Source organism: Prionailurus viverrinus, chromosome C1 (genome assembly GCF_022837055.1).
Source record: "Prionailurus viverrinus isolate Anna chromosome C1, UM_Priviv_1.0, whole genome shotgun sequence".
Taxonomy (NCBI): Eukaryota; Metazoa; Chordata; class Mammalia; order Carnivora; family Felidae; genus Prionailurus; species Prionailurus viverrinus.
In genome coordinates, this window is record NC_062568.1 from 94186907 (window position 1) to 94209638 (window position 22732).

The following is a 22732-nucleotide window of genomic DNA, read 5'->3' on the forward strand; positions in this document are numbered from 1 at the left end:
CTCGGCAAGCAGGGCAGGAAGAAGAGCCTGGAAGAGGGGTCTCTAAGCTAGAAACTAGAGCTTGTTTTAGTCCCCTCGGCCATCTTATGTGCAGAACTTTACTTATTTTCCCAACACAATCACTTATCTGTTCACCGTACAACTTAAGAATTAGAATAGGGCCAGTGTTTTAGAAACCTCCTGCTTGCCTCTCTTTTTATTGCATCTCTCTTCCACCCTCCCTAAGTACTCACTTTTGGTTAATTATTTTTTATTTATGATATTATCACCAGTGTATATACCTACGAATAATACATAGATTAATTTTGAAATTTGGGTGTCAGGAAGGGGTGATGTTACAACTATTAAATGAAGGCTCCTGAGAGAAGATAAACAGAGCACAAGGTGAATAATCATATGACTGTAGGAACATGACCAGGGAAATGAGTAGCTCTGTATCTTCTGCTTCTAAACTCACTACAGCTCTCAAGAAGACATCTAAGATAAACATTTCTATGAAACAAAATGAGTGTCTTCAATTGATTCAGGAAGCAGGGCAGGGTGAAAAACAGGAAATTTTTCAGCACATCGTCAAGATAAAGCCCAGGTATGCATAATGGTCAGGCTTACCAGGGTATTTTATTCTCTGGTTAAAAAGTATGTAAGATTTTATGGCATCTTAGTAATGATAGTTCTCCCTGAGTCTGTCTCTTTGGGATGTACTGGTCCAAAGTATACTGGTAGGCCTCCAAATCTGCTGCACAGCGGTCTTACTGAGACAGTAGTTTTTGATTCCCTAAAGGATCCCCTTTTCCTTTCTCCTTTGTTGGATTATCTATTTTCTATGTCATCATCTTGTTTTGTTTTTTCATTTATTCTCTCATTCTCTCTTTTTGTGGGTTGGAGAGAGAACTCAGACTCCTGTAACTTCTGGAAAAAGGATGAGAGGGAAGGACATTTTTTAAGCTTCCATATTTGAAAATATCTTAATATAACATCATATTAATTGATGCTTTGCCTTGATATAGTTAGACATTATTTTTATTCAGAAAGTTAAAGGCATTTTTCCAAGATTGTTTGCTTCCAGATTTACTTTGGAGAATCCTGAAGCCATCTCAGTACTGTGTTCTTTGTGTAAGTCTATTCTTTCCCCCTCTTTTGAAGCCTGTAGTTTTATTATTCTACTTTGCTAGGCACTCAAAAGACAGTTTAAATCTAAAAATTCTTCTCCATTTCCAGGAAATTTTCTTGAATTATTTTATTGATAATTTTCTCCCTCTCTGTTCTCTTATCTCTCTTTGTAGAACATCTATTATTTAGATATAATCAACTTATTTTCTACTTCTCTATTTCCATCTCATCTTTTGCTCTACTTTCTAGTATGTCCCCTTTTTCTCATAACTCTTGTGTTGAGATTTCCATATTATTTCTCTGTTAATGTTTTGAATTTCCAAAAACTTATTCAAAGTATATTTCTCTGTGTTTGTTTCATGTTTGCATTATCTTATCTCTCTGAGACAATAAATAATCATTTCCTTTTCTTTTTTTTATTTAAAAAAAAATTTTTTTAACATTTATTTATTTTTGAGACAGAGAGAGACAGAGCGTGAATAGGGGAGGGGCAGAGAGAGAGGGAGACACAGAATCCGAAACAGGCTCCAGGCTCCGGGTTGTCAGCACAGAGCCCGACGCGGGGCTCGAACACACGGACTGCGAGATCATGACCTGAGCTGAAGTCCGACGCTTAACCAACTGAGCCACCCAGGTGCCCCTAAACTTTTTTTTTAATGTTTATTTATTTTTGACAAAGAGAGAGACAGAGCATGAGTGGGGGAGGGGCAGAGAGAGAGGGAGACACAGGATCCAAAGCAGGCTCCAGGCTCTGAGCTGTCAGCACAGAGCCCCACATGGGACTCAAACTCACAAGCTGTGAGATCATGACTTGAGCCGAAGTCAGATGCTCAACCCACTGAGCCACCCAGGCGCCCCTCCTTTTCTTTCTTTTTCTTCTTTTGATATGGTCTGTATTTCCTCCAAGTTGGTTTTATTCTGTTTGCCACTTTGGTCTCTGTATTCCACGTTCAAGTGTCTTCTCTAATTTATAGGCTTTCCTTTAACTCTGATGGCTGGTCAGCTTAGTAGGCTGTTCATGAGTAAGAATGGGATACTTAAAAAGTTATGTGAAGTTCTGGTTGCCTGGTAGGTTGTCAACTTTGAGCTCCTCTATAGAACACACAGCATCTTTGGGACTTCCTTCTTTTGCTGGTCACATTTCCTGGAAAACACATTCCCAATCTTGCTCCTGTAATACTAAAGTCTGACTATAGGGCTCTTGGGGAAAGAGCTGATGTGGGGTTTCATCAGTCAGCATTCTTGTTCAGAATCACTGATATGCTTTGTTTTTAGTTGGGAATCTATTCCCTCAACTGTACCGGGTATTTCCACTGTTAAATACTTTTACCTTTTCTTTTTTTAAGGGAATAAGCCTCAAGAATTATAGGCTGTAGCAGAAATCTGCCAGCATCATGGGGGTGGGGAGAATGGCAGGTAGTGATCTACTTCATTCTCAAACATTTTTACCCAAACCTCTACTTTACCCTTTTCCTACCCACTCCCCACCTCCATGCAGTTCCAAAATTGCCTAGGACTGGGATTTTTCTTTCAATCCCCTTGAGGATTCTATGATCTAACTTGTGTTGGTTCTAAGTTTTCCTCAATACTGACTTTGGGTTCAACTTTACAATTCTGCTAAGTTGACTCTTGCTCATCTGGTTTTCAGCTTCCAAATTTTGTTTCTTTAATCTCCTTTCCTGTTGTCCCCATTTATGTGGGTTTGAGACTACAAACAAAAATAATTTGTTAGAAACTTAGTGAGTTTCATGAGGGAACAACATTAATGCATGTTAACTCATGACTCAGCTGGTATAATTTTTTTTTAAGAGAGTGAGAGAGGGAGCTGGGAAGAGCGACTAGGGGGAGGGAGGGAGGGAGGGGGAGAGAGAGAGAGAGAGAGAGAGAGAGAGAGAGAGTGTGAGTGAGTCTTAAGCAGGCTCCACACTCAATGTGAGCCCAAAGCAGGGCTCAATTCCATGACCTGTGAATCGTGACCTGAGCCAGAATCAAGACTCTGATGCTCAAATGACTAAGCCACCCAGGAACCCCTCAGCTGGTATAATTTTAATTATACAAATACTTTCTGATTCCTGTTAAGTGAAGGGTAACACCATCTTGTTTCCATAAATGCTACAGAATTATTTTCTGTACCATTAAGATCCCCTTCCCTTACTGAGGATAGTTGAGCTTTCTAGCACTAAAACCACTGGGCAAAAATGATAATTAGTTAATTGGGGGAAAGTAGGTCATCTCTCTTCTTCTTAATTTCTTTCATATCTCATTAGTTTCCCCCTCAGGTTATAATATGATACAGACAAAATAAAATACTCTCTAAGCTAATCAATTCTAGTGCAACCCCAACCCATATTCTGATTTTTTCCTCTAACACTAACAGAATTAATAAAGCAGGGGGTTGTTCTTAATGACTCCCTATGTCATCACTCCCCCATTCAGTCATCCACTAACTTTGGATGATTTTTAGTTCATGAATATCTTCTGTGCTTATTCTGTCAAACAAAAAAAAAACTAAAACAATTTTGTAGTGAGTTTGTTGTCCTTTATTTAAGGGAAAACAATCTTTGTGAAGGAGTACAGTGCCTCATAAGTAGTGTCTCATAAACAGCGAAACACTGTTCCCCAGGTATTTTGTCAAGAGTATACTTTTTAGAGCATTAGAGAAGGCACTGTGGAAAACAAAGCATGCTTGGTTAGGAGGTCATGGATCTTCTCATAAGGCTAGCAGATTCTATGACTTCAGGTAAGGTGAACTAGCTAAAGTTGAATTGGAAGATTATCACTGGTGTATGTCAAGTTTCCTTGACAGGCATTTCCTGTAAGTACAGGCTGACTGAGATTTAGATTTGTGGCTGGGCCAGGTCACTGAGCCGACTCCCATTTTGTGGGTCCCCATGTACAAATTAACTTGATCAGTTTCTTCTGTATTTTTCCTGTTGTACATCACTCACATCCATCCCCTCTTTTCTACCAGACTTAATTTTCTGAAATACAAACATGACTGCATCACTTTCCTTTCTAAAACTCCCAAATGAGTCATTGCTTTATTGAAGTCCAAACTTAGTGCATGGAGAGAGCTCAAGGATACTCCCCCTGGGCAAGTCTCCTGTCGTTAGTTTTTACTGTGGCCTTCCTGGCATATGGAACTTCAGTAAGACCAAAGGCATTCATGAATTTCCATGGCACACACCAAGCAACCTTGTGCTGCTGTGCCTTTCTAAATGCTGCTCCTCTGCTCTGCCCCTTCTCCTCTGGACACATCCTTCAAGACAAGCTTGGGTACCTCTGGGAATCCCTCACCAACCCTGCCAAATCTGGTCTCCAACTTTTTTCTTCATGCTTCCAGAGTACTCTGCCCTATCCTATTGTTGTAACCTATACTGACAAGAATTGCCCAAACTTCCATGCTGCATTAAATCTGCCCTATTTTTGTATCCCACATGAGTTACATACTGTCTGACAAATAGTAGAATGTTCCCTGCTATGATGATATTGAAATTGAGGGCTTCCAACAGATGAGTTTTTCCCCCTTACGGGGATATTTTATCCACTTCCACATTACTTGAACCATTTTGATTTAAAATTCACTCACTGGACTGGGATTAAAGTAACTTTGTTCTTTTCCTAATTAATTGTTTAACCTCTTTGGTCCACAATTATGTCATTGTGATAGTTATTTGTTTTAGATCTCTATAATTCAAATCTAAATTTTCTATCTTTGTCATATTCCCTCTGTCCTTTTCTGTCTCTCCCCACCCCCATGTTCTGGTATCTGCAAGTTAAAGTGTATTATCAGCAAGCTCTCAATAAGTCAATCCATGGTTTTAGCTAATAATTTCAAATATATTCCCCAAAGTAGTTGCATCCCTAGTCAGGACTCTAGATGCCTAAAAAGTCCTATAACCTGAAAGACTGAAACTTCCTAAGGAAGGGGGAATTTTATAGTGCTAATTAGGCTATTGGACAAAGCCACTATAACAATGACCCTTCTCCTTGTACCAACTAATTGACCTTATAGCAATTAGGTCACTCCTATGGCTATAGACCATTGTCTCCAGTTCCTTTGGCTTTTTGTTATTTCAAACAGTGGCCCTGGGGATAAGAGTTGGGTGAAAACAGTGAGCTAGATTCCCTTGAGCTCTGAGGAATTGATATTTATTTTAGTAAGTTTATTCAGAGAATAACAAGCATATAGGAAGATAAACTGATTACAGAGATAAAGCGGTTAGGATCTCAGTAGGACAGGAATTCATGGGTACTCACTCAGAAATAAAACAAAACAAAACAAAACAACACAGTTGTTCCTGTCTGTATAAGGAAAATCATCTCAGTAGAAATAGGTTTACATTTTCAATTCCACAAACTCCCTTCACAGTTACACCATGCGTCAAACAGAGAAGGGGAAAGGGAAGCTTTTATTTATGTATTTATTTATTTATTTTTGGTCCCTGATGTGCACAAGGAAGGTCCCTCGAGATGAATCTTCTTGGAGCAGGAAAGATCATGATAGCAATAATAACAACAATGCATCAGTGATTCTCAAATATATCCATGGGGCAGAGTATGCTTTTCAAAGGACATTCACTTCTATTCCATCTCATTTGATCATTGTGACAACCTCAGAAGGTACATAAGGTAGGTATTATTATTACTATTTTACACATGAGGATCCTGAGCCACAGAGGGTGTAGAGTTATTTGTCCAGAATCACAGAGCTAGTTAGTGGCAACATTGGAGCCAGAGCCCAGATTTTTTGAGAAATGTTGTCACATAAATGGATTATATGCACTGTGTGTACACAGAAATGGCTAGGATATGGAAGAAGCCCAAATCTCCCTCTCATTTGAAAGTCTGGGCCAGTGGCTCTGGAGACTTTCAGATTCACCTGGAAGTTCTCTGAAGAAGGCAGGCATGCAAGCTGACAGATTTCTTAGCAGTAGTTCCTTGACTCCCATGACCATCTTAGCCAGAAAAATTAGTGTATTTCTTCTCCCAGGTTAGGTGCTGGGCTTGTAAAGTCCTAGAGAGAAATTAAGGATTTGTTTGGTGGTCTTTGACGAATTCTGAATTGTTTCACTTTTTTCTTTATGCAAAGAAGAACATAAAGGAGTGTTAGTGTCCTGGCTCTTTGGGCCATTTGTCTATTGATCTGGTATCTAAAGAATCTTCTTGATAAAAGAAAAGGAAGGGATAGTATTGTCCAGACCTTCCAGCTATCATGGACTCCCCTGCATTTGTTATCCCATCAGCTTAAAATCCAGAGTTGTCAGAGTTTTGGATATCTACTGCAAACTCCTCATTCAACACAGAGGAAATTGAGACTCAGAGAGCTGAGTGGTTACCAGAAGTCCGCAGGGCTAGTTAACAACACAGCTGAGATTGGAATCAAAAGAGCCAATTATAATAGTTGATATCTACCATTTTCTTAGCATCTGCTATGCCTTTGTTGCTGTGATGTATACTTACATGTTTATTACTTTTGCCTTTCACATCTACAAAATTGAGGGCTGTTGTCCACATGTATTAGTTAGGATAAGTTAGACTAGCCTGATGAGAGAGCAATGATGAAATCTCAGGGTAATTAATGTAACACAGATTTATTTCTTTCTCCTGCCTCCATCTAGTGTGTATTAGTGGGTAACAGATGGGTTGGGTAAGGAGATATTCTTCTCCTTAAAGTCATCATAGACCTAGACTGAGAGGGTCTCTAACTTCTGGTAGACCTCCAACATGGAGCACATACCTCCACATTCGGTGGGGCAAGAAGGGATTACACACCGCAGACTGACACCGATCTCTCTGCTTGGGTCTATAAGCGCTTCACATCAGTTTTGTTCAAGGGCTATTGACCAGTTTGGTCACTTGTACCAATCAAAGTGCAAAGATGCTGGGAAATAACTGTCTCCCTTGTTCTTCAGAAGAAAACAGATGCCTACAAACACAAGAGATGATTACCAACCTAACCCCTTAAATCTCTATAGAGTAGCCAAGAAAATACATTTAAAATATAAATTCTATTTTTCACAGCTCTTATGGAAACTCTATATTTCCTTCCCATCACCTTAAAATACAACTTAAGCTAGGGGTGCCTGTGTGGCTCAGTTGGTTAAGTGTCCAACTTTGGCTTGGGTCATGATCTTGTGGTTTATGAGTTCTGGGACCTGCACTGGGCTCTCTACTATCAGCATGGAGCCCACTTTGGATCCTCTGTCCCCCTCGCTCTCTGCCCCTCCCTGTCTCATACATGCATGCTTTCTCTCTCAAAAATAAATAAACATTAAAAAAATACAACCCAACCTGTTTCATAAGGCCTATAAGGCTTTGTATAATTTGGCCCTTTCTACTCTCATGCCACTCTCCCCTTAACTCATTTCACTTTATCACACTTGCTTTCTTTCAGTTCTTGGATATTTCAAGTGCTTTCTTTGTTCAGAGTCTTCCCCATGCTGTTTCCTCTCCTTGCTTACACTCTGCTTTCTCTCTGCTTGACTAATTCTTATGCATCCTGAACGTTTCAGCCTCAGTGTCATCTTTGACCAACTGCATGTTCCATGCATGTATAGATGGTGGCTATTTTGTTCTCCATTGTACATTCAGTGCGTTCTACAGGGCCTGGCACAAAGAAGATAATAAATATTTGTGAAATGATTACATGTAGGAATGAATGAACAGAATCCTCCCTTAAACAATACTGCACTTAGTCGTCAAAAACATAATGATGTAGCCAGAGCAGATGACTCACTTAGAAGAGTAACTGTGTATTTGAAGTTTCTAGTAATATTATGATAATGATGCTCATTTTCTAGTTACTCACTCTAAGTATTTAGCATTCCTTACCTGTCTACTGAACACTGTCAATGTATAAGTTTTTTGAATGTTAAAGTACATGAGAGGGGCAGAAACCTAAGGTTTGAGTGACAGAAGGAATGTGGAACATTTTTGTAGAGCAAGATAGCACCAATTCAGCTTTTTTCATAGAACTGATTGAATGACAATGTTTTTCAAATAAAAATTCAAATATGGTCTGACGAAGGATTTTTGTGCCACTTACAAGTGTGGAGAACCATCTAATAAGAGTAGTTTTGACACCATTATATTGACATATCTGGGGCAATTTGATGATTTGGAAGGACAATGACATGGAATATATGTAATTATAACTGTCATGGAAAATCTGAGACAGATGGTTTTCATCTAGTCAGAACTCAACAGAAAAGTCATTGGAAGTTGGCTATGCCTATTTTACGTAAAGTTGGTAAAGTTAGCAAATTCTTGTTAAAGGCATTTTGGAAATTTCTTAAGCAGTACTGGTCATGGTTTTAAATTTATTAAGGAAGTCATTTCATGGAGATAATTAAAGTAAAACTTAATACTGAGTTTCCTTAGCAATAGAACATTCAGATGGAGTCACACTAAATATTCCCCTCTTTCCTACAGCCATCTCCTTAATGACATTTGTCAGCACATATTACACACTAAAATTGTTTATGATATTTTGTTATTGCTGACTTTGATTTAATTACTATGTGGATTAAATAAAAAGGAGTATAAATTGAGAAGCTTTATAAACACTTTGTTATATAACAGCTTTTTGGAAGGTCATCCAATCTTTTCCCTTATCTCTGAGTATGTCCCTACCCACCTCCCACTCCTAAGACCAGACATGAAATAGTATTATCCATTCAGAAAGACCATGGGCTGCACCCGGAAATATTCTCCTAGAACTTACAAATACCTTGTGTCCTCTCCATCTCTGAGGAGTGAGTACATATCTTGAGAATGTTTCCAATTAGAACTCAGAAACTTCTTGATGGAGTTCTTTGCCCATTTGGGAAATAGCTTCTCTGGTGGATGATGTGACTTCTGATAGGGGCTGGGTCACAGTTATTCTCAACCACTTTATTATTATTTTTTTTTAATGTACAGGAATCTAATTGGTTGCCTCTCCTCGAACTAAGGATTAGCCTGACACACCTTAGATGTGCTCCAGAGGTCTGGGTTTTGGGGACTGAATCATTCATACTGAATTTAGTGGTTTGTGTGAAGGTACAGGTTGGGTGGTCAGCACAGTGAAGGTGCCTTTTTCAGCCCCATCTCTCCCTTCTGTGCCACCTGCTTCCCTGGGGTGGTTCTCTCTCTCCATCTGCCAGACACTCCATGTCCTCTTGTTTTCACACACACACACACACACACACACACACACACACACACACACACACACCCTTTAAAACCTGCTTCTAAGAAAACACCTGGCAAATTCTTCTCACTATCACCAGATCTCAGATCATCAGATTTTATATCCTAGACTTCCTAAGGCATTTGGAAAATTGCAGAATGCTAAGGTTTAAAAGTTCATCTTTGTCACTCATAATAAATAAATGGAAACAATTTAAATGATTAGCATTTTGGGAATTAGGTGACTATACATGATGGCATGTTACTTTGATATAAAAATCACATTTGCAAAGTGTTTGGATTTTTTTTTTTTTGCCATACAAAACCATTAAACATTTTAAACTTGTAGGATTTTAAGACAAAATTAGGCATTTGTCCTGTGTTGAGCAAATGCAGCAGTCTGATGAAAAGCACAGGATGTTGAACAGTATTTAAAACATCAGAGAAAAAGACAAAAAGTAAATAGTTGCCTTTGTGTCACAGGATTATTGTTTTTATTTTAATTATTGAAACATCCCTCTGTCATCTTTGCCGTGAGGAAAAGAAAATGTAGGTATTCACAGGAGAGAGGAACGAATTGCCAATGGGAAATTTTCAACAAGCAGTTCCTGCTTGTGTGTGTGTGTGTGTGTACCTCTCTGGATATCTTTATCTACTTCCATCTACTCTGCTGTTTGGCAGGAACATTGTGCAAGTCTCACAAGCCTCTGCCTTTCCACAAGGCTGTCTCCGGATGAGACGCTGGGAGATTTAGACCTGGATTTATGTAAGTCTTACCTAATACATCCACACCTTTGGATTTCTGCTCTCCAGCATCCTCTGTGCTGCTGAGCTACATGGTTTCTGGCCCTCTTTTCTCTTTGTGTAGCAGAAAAAGAGCTTTGGCATCACATCAGCTTCAGTTGTGGTTGACTCCACAGATTTCTGGCTGTGTGACCCTGGGCTCTCTACTTCGGTCAGTAAACCACAGCTTCCTCATCTGTAAAGGGTAATGAATGCTACCTTATTCTAGTAGGAAAAAAATGAGGAAATCTATGTTAAAGAAAATCTTAGTGTAAGTCCTCAAAAAGGGATAGTTACTTTATTTCTTCTGACTCATAATTATTTCATGCTTTCATTCTGGTGGCACAAGTTTTATCAACAGTGGAGTCGGCCTGTCATTTCTTTCTTTTTATTTTTTGAAGTTTATTTATTTATTTAGAGAGAGAGAGCATGTGTGCACGAGAGAGAATGGGGGAGGGGCAGAAAGAGAGAGAATTTCAATCTCGAGCCTAACTCGAGGGCTCAGTCCCATGAACGGTGAGATCATGACTTGAACTGAAACCAAGAGTTGGAGAACTGCCTGAGCTGCCCAGGTGCCTCTGCCTGTCATTTCTTAGGATGAGGGCTTTTTCTTCTTCTTCCTTTTTTTTTTTTTTAAGCCTGTTTGGCTTCACATCTTGTTCTTTAAACATGCCTGAAATCTTGAATACACAAAGTCCTGGGGTGTCTGGGTGGCTGAGTAGGTTAAATGCCTGACTCTTGATGTTGGTTCAGGTCATGATCTCACAGTTCATTAGTTGGAGCACTACATTGGGCTCTTTGCTGACAGCCAGAGCCTGCTTGGGATTCTCTGTCTCCCTCACTCTGCACCTGCCTGCTCACGTTCTCTCTCTCCCTCAATAAATAAAAATCTAGAAAAACAAAACAAAACAAAAGTTGTGGCTTCATTCAAATAAGCCCTGATTTTGCTCAAGAGAATAGTGGGTTTTCTTTTCCAAGTTAATAGAATAAAACTTATACTCTGTTTTATCCACAAAGACTAAGTGAATTTTACTAGAGGCTTTTTCCATTTCCTAATGAGACCTGAGGAGACCACAGCATGTTAATAACAGTATTAATCGTTAAAATTCATTTGTTATAAAAACAAAGGTTTCATTTTTTTTTTACCATTAACATTTTTCTTTTATAAAAAGAAGTCACTTAATTCATCTAACTTCTCTTTCTGTTTCCTGCTTTCTGTCATCCCTGAATTGGTGTGATCTTGTTTTCGGTGCTCAGCCAAGTGTAAACCTAAGCTCACACCTAAAGCCTCTTGCCACCTTGCTAATTTCTATTATTCTCAACCCCCATATTGACAGCACCCTCAATCTCTCTCAGCCCTGGAGCTAAAGTTGAAAAATAAGCAGAAGACAGCCACAGGTAAAAGGTATAATCTACTTCATTTCTTTCTGAGTAGATTTATTCCTTTGTGGAAATCAGTTGAGGGTAATGGTTATTTTTATCTTTGATACTAATGCTTCACTCTGCCTCCTGGTGGTTGAACAAGCCTAGATTTTTTTTTTTTTTTTTTTTTTTTTCTGTCCTTTGGAAATATTGCTCAGGGCTCCTGGGGGCTGTAGGAGCAGGGAGTCGACGAAAGATAAGGTCTCAAATCTCTTCAAACACTCCCCATACTTGCTGCGCTGCCAAGTCATTAAGCAAGGCAAACTCCTCTCCCATATGGGCTGTTAACTTTTATTTGTTCAGTGCTGCTCTTAAACATGGCTGGTCTGAACTCCTGTTTCTTCCTGGATCGAGAAGACAGTACCCAGCATCTGCTTTGTTACAGAAGAGTCTGCTAGTCTGCTGGCCTATCTCAGATGAGCCTGGGGATATAGGTTGGTTATTTTGGCCTCACTTATTAATTCATGAATTCATTTTTCTAATTCAACAGATTTATCTTGACCACCTGGCATTCAACCATTCTAGGTGCAAGGGACATATTAGTGAATATAGCAGATTAAAAACAACAACAACAACAACAACACAAAAATCTTCGTCTTTCTGGAGCTTATTGTCTAGAAGGAAGAGGGGTGGAGAGTAAGTAAACTGTATAAATTTCTTTTTTTTTAATTTTTTTTAATGTTTTTATTTATTTTTTGAGACAGAGAGAGAGCATGAGCAGGGGAGGGGCAGAGAGAGAGGGAGACAAAGAATCTGAATCAGGCTCCAGGCTCTGAGCTGTCAGCACAGAGCCTAATGTGGGGCTCGAACTCACAGACTGTGAGATCATGACCTGAGCCGGTCGGTCGCTCAACCGACTGAGCCACCCAGACGCCCCTATAAATTTCTGTGTATAGTATATTAGAATGTGGTATGTGCTTTGGGGAAAAAATAGAAAATGGTAAGGGAGGTGAGAAAGTTCAAGTGTAGAGGTTTAAAATTTTAAATAAAGCAGTAACAATGGCTTCTATTAAGAAGTGATGTATGAGTCAAAAGTTGAAGGAGGTGAGAGAGAGAACCAAAAATCTACCTAGGGAAAGAATGTTCCAGGCCATGTGGTAGAAAATATCAGGACACATTTGTTAGAATGTTTTTTTTTTAATTTTTGGCGGTATTAATCATTGTAGATACAGAGATGAAGCAAGGATGTTTTTTGCCTTCAAAGAGCTGATAGTCTAGCATAGGAAACAGACTGAAAATAGGCAATTTCAGTTTACTGTGATTATTGATAAAACAGAGATAGGCATGTTATGTGATGCTAAGAATGGTGTGGAATCCTTATTAAGATGCTTTCAGAATGCTATAGGAGCATAAAATGGTTTTGGGGAAAGTAACACAGCTAGTCATTTCTCTTTGGCAGCATTTGGTAAACATGATTGGATAGAGTATAGACAACTAATTACAGAGACAGTAAGATTTTCACGGTGGGGAAAATGGATTCAAATTTGTTTAGGATGGTCTAGATAAAACATCCCCTTTTTAAAGATTCTCTGCAACAAATAGTTTATTAAAGGACATGAGACATTTTCAGTAAAGACATTATTTTACTTTGTGAACTTCTAAAACATACTGATCAGTGGAATCCTTGGAAAAGGCTGCTCTAAATCAAGTTTCTTGTAGACAGTCAGTTGAGGCAGTGATAGTCTGGATGTCAGGGTATCCTGAGCCTGAGATAAGTCAACCTGAATTCAAACTGAACACATCCTCTCTTGAGTCCCCATGAAAAGTTTGTTCTAAATGGCCTTTAAAGGCCATTTATGGTTCTGATCTGAATGAAGCCATTGAACTTTTTCCTTGAGGCCATATGGAAGGTGCAATATATATTAATTAATCCCAAAGTCTTTTTTTTATATGTATTTATTGAGTAGCTACTGTGTGCTGCCCACAGTTATAGATTTTGGTATTACAGCAGTGAAAGGGATGGAGAGTGAAGAATGCTCTTTTGGGAGTATGCAATCTATCAGGGAAGACAGATAATGTGTAAGCACGCATACATAATGTAGTTTCAGGGAGTGATAGGTACTATGAAGAAACATCGACAGCAAACCACCTGGTAAGGGGAGAGAGAGTAACTGGATGTAGAAGGAAGAGCCATGTTACATTGGATAGTTAGGAGAGATAGCTGAGGAGGTAACATTTGAGCTGAGATCTGAACAGTAAGAAGGAGCCAGTCATGCAGTAATGTGGGAGCAATGTTCCAGGCAGAGGAAATGATGGAATCAAAATTCCTGAGGCAAAAAGGGTATGATAAGAGTCAGGTTCAGAAAGAAAATAGCTGCAAGTCTGAGAGGAGAGTTGAGGGGTGTGTCAGGGGTCTGGTTTCTATAAAGAAAGGACCGGTCAGTAATTTAGGTTCTGTAGGCAATACTGTCTGCATGGTAACTAGACTGCCATTGTGTCTAAAGCAGACACAGAACTTAACATTGGGTGTGGTTGCATTCCAATAAAATGTTATTCACAAAAACACCCTGCATTGGATACCAGGGCCATTATTTGCAGACTGCTGGGGCAAGCCATCAGGTTTCAGGTCATAGGTTGGGACCACATTACATAGAGCCTTGTAGATCATGGGAGGGGGTATCTGTTTCATTCTAAGCGTGGTGAGATTTCAGAGTGTTCTGGCAGTGTAGCGATGTGATTAGATTATGCTGTAAAAGGCCACACTTAACAGTGTTTGGAGAATGGGGCAAGAGTGCAAGCAGGAATAAAAGGCCATTTGATGGTTATAAAGGCACAGCGAATGTGATCCCTGCCCTCAGCAGCCTCCCCATTTATGTGGGGAGGTGTGGCAGAAAGAGAACTATTAAATTTCAGCCTGTTAAAGGCTCTGAGAAGTCCTGCTAAAAAATAAATTCTTTCGGTTGTGTTTATCACAGCATTGGTGTGTATTGTGAATCTCCAAGTAGGGGTGGTGTGTGTGTGTGTGTGTGTGTGTGTGTGTGTGTGTGTGTGATCTGACAGTTGATAGAGTGCTCTTTTTTCATTTGTGCAGAGTAGATTCTGGAGTTGGTTTTATTACAGCCTAAAATGGGGAATGTCATATAGGATTAAAAGTGGGTATAAAAAATAAAATGTGGAGAATCTTTGAATACCAGGTTCAGTTTAAAGTTGTGGCAATATATCTTTGTTCTCTCTACTGCCTTCCTTTTTATTCCCTGTTAATTCTACTAGTAGTCCATAGTGACACTTATTCATTCATTCATTCATTCATTCATTCACCATTCATTAATTCATCATGAACTATTTATGCATGGTACTGGCCAGGTCACTGATCACACAGGAGAAAAAAAAAAGGCACATAATCTTTCTTCTCCAGGAGCTTCTGGTCACAAAGAACTGTCTTAGAAATCCATCCATGACTGGTTTCAAGGTGTCTTGCAGGGGGCACTAAGCAGAGGAGAGGCTGCCTAAATCCTTATTGACTGATGGAACAGACTTTAATGCTTAAGAAAAAGTTTGGGTCTGCATTGTCCTATATGATTGCCACCAACCAAATGTGGCTATTGAGCCCTTGAAATGTGGACAGTGTAAACTGTTAATATACACTATACACTGGATTTTAAGGAGTATAAAAAATAATGGAACCTATTAACAATTCAGCAATTTTAATTACATGATGAGATGATTAAATTTTGGATATACTAAGCTAAATAAAATATTTTTTTTAATTATTTTTTTTAACGTTTATTTATTTTTGAGACAGAGAGACAGAGCATGAATGGGGGAGGGGCAGAGAGAGAGGGAGACACAGAATCGGAAGCAGGCTCCAGGCCCTGAGCCATCAGCCCAGAGCCGGACGCGGGGCTCGAACTCACGGAGCGCGAGATAGTGACCTGAGCTGAAGTCGGACGCCCAACCGACTGAGCCACCCAGGCGCCCCTAAAATATATATATATATATATATATATATATAAATTTTATATATAATTTTATATATATATAAAAAATATATATATATAATTTTAATTTTTTAACGTTTTATTTATTTTTGAGACAGGGAGAGACAGACCATGAACAGGGGAGGGTCAGAGAGAGGGAGACACAGAATCCGAAACAGGCTCCGGGCTCTGAGCTCTCAGCACAGAGCCCGACGCGGGGCTCGAACCCACAGACCATGAGATCATGACCTGAGCCAAAGTCGGCCGCTTAACCGCCTGAGCCACCCAGGCGCCCCTAAAATATATTTTTAAAATTAATTTCAACCTTTAACTTTTTAAAAATATGGCTGCTAGAAAATTTTAAATTACACACATGGTTCACATTATGTTTCTGTCAGACAGCGCTGGTCTAGATTCACCAAGCTTGATGTCTGGTTTCGCAGCCCCTTACCTCTCAGTATGAACCAGACCTAGGTAGACCACCAGCATAGAACCAGAGCAGGGAACCTTCAACCTCAGGCCCCAGGGCAACCCAATCATAGCAGGCAGTCACCTCCGAGAAAGCCCTATGTTCCTTCTGTCTGCTATTCCCCACAACACTTAGGGAGATGATAGAGAAGAAAGAGCTGAGTTTATTGAGGTCAACAACCTATCTTCTACAAATGCCTTACTTTATTTTTAATAACCTGTTGGGTACTTCTCATGCAGGGGATTTGGACACTTTTTTTGGACTTCTTTGTGATCTCTTAGCGAGTATATCAATTTGTGTGACATCTCATCTTGAGAAAAGTAGTTCAGGTTTTACCTACTCCATAAAGTCCATCCTTTCTTCTCCAGTCCCTCATAGTGCTCATTTCTCATTCAACACATGTTAAGCACAGCTGCTATAAACAGCTTTTTATGGCACAGCTGCTATAAAGTACTTTTGTCAAGTAGTTCTGGTCTCAACTGCAAGAAAACTCAGTCCAGTCTTGGATTTCTTTGCACATCTATCTATGGCACAAATCGTTCACATGCAAGACTCTCAATGAGCATCTTGTTTCTGATGCTTCCACTTCGTTACCTGGGACACCTGTGCCTTGTATGATGTATGAAAAATTCACAAACAAATTCCACTTGGAAATGGATTCCTGGCTTGCTGACTCATCTTGGTGGTTTCTTTCCTTTGTTTCTTTCCTTCGTAGGTGTTCAACGTTTGTTTCCTATGCTTCCACCGATGCGAAACAGCACCACATTCTATATTTCACCTCAACTGAGATTTCTGCCACCAGCAAGAATGGTGAAACGCAGTGTTCAATTTTAAAGTGGTTGGTGACATCCATATCTCCTAAGGCAGAATGTTCTAATTAGTGATTTGCCACCTCTGCTAGGTGTGTGCACTTAATGGAGGCTCAGCGTGCATTTGCCACCAAGATTAGAAGTAGGAAAGTCACTAGAAACATTGTCTGGCTCAACCTTGTTTTATTAATTATAAAAGAAAGGTAAACACTCCCCACCCCTGCCTCGGCTAACAAAATGGAGAATGTAGATGGGTTATAGGATTGAGAAATTTAAGGTGTGATTTGTCTCTTGAGGTATGTTCTTTTCCTGGTCCTTCTACTTCTCACTAGATCTGAGAGGCATCTCTTTACTGGCTTTGTCTGAGAGTGAGAAACACCCCAAGTTCTGGTACCATCAGATTTTCTGAATGTACAGTGGCCATCTTGGGCATGTAGGAGCTCAGGGCCCCAGCAAAAGGTGCCCTGCTCTGGGGGTTTAACGCCGCATGGCTGCCATCTTGAAATTCTTAATAATTTTATCTTTAAACTTGTGTTTTGTAAGTGAAGGCTAACAGATCACTGGAACATGCCTTTGCTCCTTGGCCTTCTCACTTCCCATCATGTCTCACCTCCCGAGGGTACCACCTTGCCACCTCCTTACTCTTGGCCAGTGACCACTTCTGTCCTCTCCGCTCTAGGGGCCTGGGGGCAGCTATGGGGGGGGGGGATTGGGATTGAAAGCACATGTCTGACGTGCCGACTTATAGAGCTGGCTGCTGGGTTCCATGAGAGTCTGTACTTGCTCCCAGGGAGTACCACATTAAATACCAAATAAAATAAATACCGCAACAGGTCAAGACAGAGACCACAAAAGAAAGGAAAGAGCTTTTTTTTATCCTGCTTTTTGATTAAGAGATCTACATTTTCATTTTTCACTGGGCACTGCAGATTTTGTAGCTGGCTCTGGCTGTGTGACTGTGGAAAAGTTCCTCAGCCATCTGAGCCTCTGTATATCAGTAAGATTCAGGGTTCAATTCAGGGTTCAGATTCAGGGATGTGTGTGTTTATAGATAGATATAGATATAGATATATGGATACCTATATATGGATACCTATATATGGATATATGGATATAAATGTATATATATATATATATATATATATATATATGGATATACAGATATATATATGGGTATGGATATATGGGTATATATGGATACAGATATATGGGCGTGTGTGTATATATATATATATATATATGTATATATATATAGTATATATATGGATATGGATCACCCACCTCTCTCTATATATATGGAGATATATATAGATATATATGGATATATGGCTATATATATATGGATATATGGAGATATATATATGGAGATATATATATCAATATGGATATATATGGAGATATATATATAGAGATATATATATGGAGATACATATATATGGAGATACATAATGGAGATATATATGGATATAAATATGGATATATATATATATGAAGATATATGTATGGATATATATATGGATGGATACATATATATATGTATATATTTATACATATATATGGCTATATAATGAACTTATATGTATATACATATACAGGTGTGTGTGTGTATATATGTGTGTGTGTGTGTGTGTGTGTGTGTGTGTGTGTGTATGAGTCATGCATCCATAAATAACAAAGATAAGAACCTTTAGTTATTATTTGGCTTCTTCCTACAGTAGTGGTACACCTTTACCAACAGGGGAGGGTATGGTCATCAGAATGCTGAATTTTCTGAGGTTGTATCTGTAGAAGAGGGCAGAGATGGGCCACTAGACATGAGACATCACCTCTTTCAAGGAACATAGCTATTATCATGCATTGACCCAGCAGGGCAAGGGAGCTGGTGACCACATCCACTGACCTCTCTCTTCTTCTGTCCTCTCTCCTGCTGGTGTCGTCTTCCAGACCAGAAGCCTCACTGCAGGGAGCACCATTGATATGATCCACAGAGATCAGCCTCCTAGTACCAGAGCAGGGTTACAAGGGAGGCCAGTAGGCATCAGATGGAGAATGGCTAGATTGACTTGATATGATTGCTTTCTGGATTGCATAAAATAAAATTTGTAAAATATTTTATGGCTGTAAAGTAGTACTATTGAATAGAAGCAGAGATGTTTGCTATTAGTATTCTTATTATTTATCTCTTTGGAGAAGTTGTAGCAAATTTGCTTTCAGATAGTGAGGAAAGTCTTGTTGTTTCTTGATTCTTCACACCATCAACTGCTTAGAAGTGGTGATGTTATGTTAACGCACAAAACAAAATTCCAGTGACATAATCTCAAAATCAGTAATACAAAGATCAAGGGCATGGAGACACTTGGGTTCTAATCCTCGTCCTGATATATTTCTGCAGAACAGTTGAGCAAGTTACTCACTTTTTCTAATCCTTCCCTTATTCATCTTTGAAATCTGATGACTACTAACACACTAACTGTGGGGATCAGTGAGAGAGCAAGAAACTGATTTTATACACATGCTCCTCTCTCTGGAACAGGCCTGGAGATCTAGGTTGATGAATCTCTGAAGCATAACATTGTTTTTAATTATCTCCTACTTCACTTCTGAGCTGCTTTTCAAATGATGTTGAAAACATACACGATTGGTGGCTGTGGGGTGTTTTCACTCTGGGACCTGTGGGGAAAGTGACCCCCAACAGGTAGAATGAAATGACATCCGTTTTCTCAATGTTTGAATGTTCTATGGTACCAGTTGCTTATAATGAGTGAAGGAGAAATTGAACTCCTTTCTTTTGTAGCACAAATATAAAAGCTTACTCTAAGAAAGAGGAAATGCAATAAGAAACATCATGTTTAGTTTTTAAAATTCTCTGACATGGCTTTAAAAGAGGGGCAGGAGAATACCAGTTAAGCAAAAGAACACAAAAATACAGAAATACAAATCAAAGCAAGTACCATATATGATTTTCTTACTAAATTCATTTTATGTTAGGTGCGTATGGTGAAGGAGAGGGGTTGGGAATGCTTTGAATTTTCATTTGGTCACTGTTTTGGCTTGCAGGGAACTTTCACTTAATGGTGTACACATGCATAAAAGTCATGGGTTGATAAGGCAGAAGCAGCAAATCACTCTTGGTGGCCCATATCTGCTCAGTGACTTCTTCATCAGTGACGTGTGGCAGGAAGAATGAAACTCCACTTGGAGAGCCATTTGCAATGATCAAGTCCCATGTCTGGGGACTTCATGTGTTAGTTTGAGAGGAGACTGCCACGTTAAAGCCTCATTTTTAAGCAGACCATTAATGTGTCTGTATAAATAGGAGAAAGAAGGCAAGGATGGCTACCATGCTACTCGTCAGAGATAACGGGACTCATTCCTGTACGTGATACACAAAGGTTCTTGGAGCTAGAAGAGCCAATTGTAGATTATATCCTGGATGCTCTCATTTCACACATAAGGAAATTTCCCAGTGTGGTAGGTGGACTCATGTGGAATGGCAGAGATCCATCCAAGTTCCTTAGCATAATAGAGAAGGACCTATGTGACCAGACTTGTTTTTAAGACACCCATCACACCACATTATGTATTTACCAGGTACCACTGTAAGTTAACTAAAAACATTAGCTCATTTAATCCTCATAACAATCTATGAGACATGTGTTATTTCTGTCCCTATTTTATGGATGAGAAAACTGAGGCACAGAGAGGTTAATGAATGTTTGCTCACAGCTAACAAGACTTTGGCTAGATGTCTGCTTTTTTAGAGTCCATGCCCTTGACCTCTAGGACCTGCTGCTATACACTTTCCTTTTGGAACTGCAGGGCCTTTTCACCTCTGGGATCATATGCGAGCTAGCCCTTCATCTTGAAGATATCCTTGCTCTTTCCTTTGTCTGGACATCTTCATTTATCATTTTATTATTATCACCTTATTATTTTTAATAGATTTTATTTTTTAGAGTGGTTTTAGAGCCATAGAAAAACTGAGCAGAACACTGAGAATTCTCATATGTCACTTGACCCTACACAGCAGAACCTCCTCCATTATCAACATCACCCACCAAAGTGGTGCATTTGTTAGAACTGATCAACTTGCAACTGATGACTACTAACACACTAACTGTGGGGATCAGTGAAAGAGCAAGAAACATGCTCCTCTCCCTGGAACAGGCCTGGAGATGTAGGTTGATGAGTCATCAACCTTAACACATCATTACCATCCAAAGTCTATGTTAGGGTTTGCTCTTGGTGTTGTACATTCTGTGGGTTTGGACAAATATATGATAACATGTTTCCATCAAAGTATACAGAGTAACTTCACTGCTCTAAAAGTCCTCTGTGCTCTGTTTATGCCTTCCTCCCCCATGAACCCCTAGCAAATACTGACTTTTGATGGTTTCCAGTTTTTTTTTCCTTTTCCATAATATAGTACAGTTGCAATCATACAGATGTAGTCATTTCAGATTGGCTTCTTTCAACTGGTAATATTTATTTATTTTTAGAGCTGAATAATATTCTGTTGTTGGCTGTACCTAGTTTATTTTTTCATTCACTTACTAAAAGCCATCTTGGTTCCTTCCAAGTTTTGGCAGTTTTGAATAAAGCTGCTAGATACATCTACATGCAGGTTTTTGTGTGCACAGAAGCTTTTGAATTTTTTTTTCAATCCAGAATGATGCTTGCTAGATCGTACGGTAAGAGTATGTTAAGTTTTGAAAGAAACTGCCGAACTGTCCTCTAAAGTGGTCATAACATTTTGCATTCACATCAGCATGTATGGGAGTTTCTGTTTCTCAATATCCTAGCCAACATTTGGTTGTGTCAGCGTTCTGGATTTTGTCCATTCTAATAAGTGTACTGGTATGTTATTATTGGTTTAATCTGTATTTCCCTGATGAAATATGATACAGGGCATCTTTTGTGCTCATTTTATGTCTTCTTCAGTGAGAGGTCTGTTATGGCCTTTGGCCCAGTTTTTAATGCAGATTATTTGCTTTATTGTTAAGATTTAAGAACTTTTTTTATACTTTGGGTAACAGTTCCTTGCCAGATGTGTCTTTAAATATTTTCTCCCGGTCTATGGCTTGTCTTCTGTTTATTTTTCAAGGCTTACTTCCAGTACCATACAGGGTCTTCTATAAACCAAAACTTTGTCTGAATTGTTTGCCATGACACATTATATCAGATTGCAATCCCTGATTAGTTTTTTTGCATCCCCCAAAATAAGTTGTGTGTCCTTGAGGTTAGGGAGAGAAATTACCTTTGTCTCACTTGCATTTAGACACTTGAATGAAAGATGGTGTGAATGATCTTTCAATTTCTGTCTCTGTCTCTTGCATATTAGAGAAATTACATTATCTCTGAGATTCTCTTAATAATAGGGCTAAGTAATGTACTTTCTGTAACACAATTACCTGTGTCAAATTAAACAATGATTATAAACCTATAACCCCAGAATGTCATATAATAGATGTACCTCTATTGAATCAGCTTGGTGGCACCCCACCTCCATCCTTTCTAGGTTCATTTATCATCGGGACTCTTGTTCTCCATCAAAGATTTTCCCCTTTCTCATTTCACAAATGTCTCAAAGTTCACCTGTTCCACGAAGCTTTCCTCATCTAAGTAACTTTGGTTTCTCTTTATCTAGCTGCTAAAACATACCCTCAGTGTCACCATCTCTGGGACACTCCCAACACTCCCCAACCTTGCCCCCCCACCTTAAAAAATTGACTGGATTTTTTTAATCTTATGTCCTCAGTGAGATTATACGCCCTCAAATGGTCAGGGCTATCATTTCTAGTCCATTACTACATTCAACTCCAGCAGAATGCCATGAGTTTACTAGAGTAAATACTTCCAGAGCTAAAGTTCCTTTCCCAGGTGTTTTGCTGCCTCCTAGTGTTGTGGCCAGGCTCCAGGCTAAGAGGTTTTCTCTGAGCTCCAGATTGGTCAGCACCCTCTGGTTTGAAGAACACTGATGTGGACAGTAGACTGACACAGCTTACTGATCCTGGGGACAGCTTCATTCAGACGACTCCTCTACTGCCAGG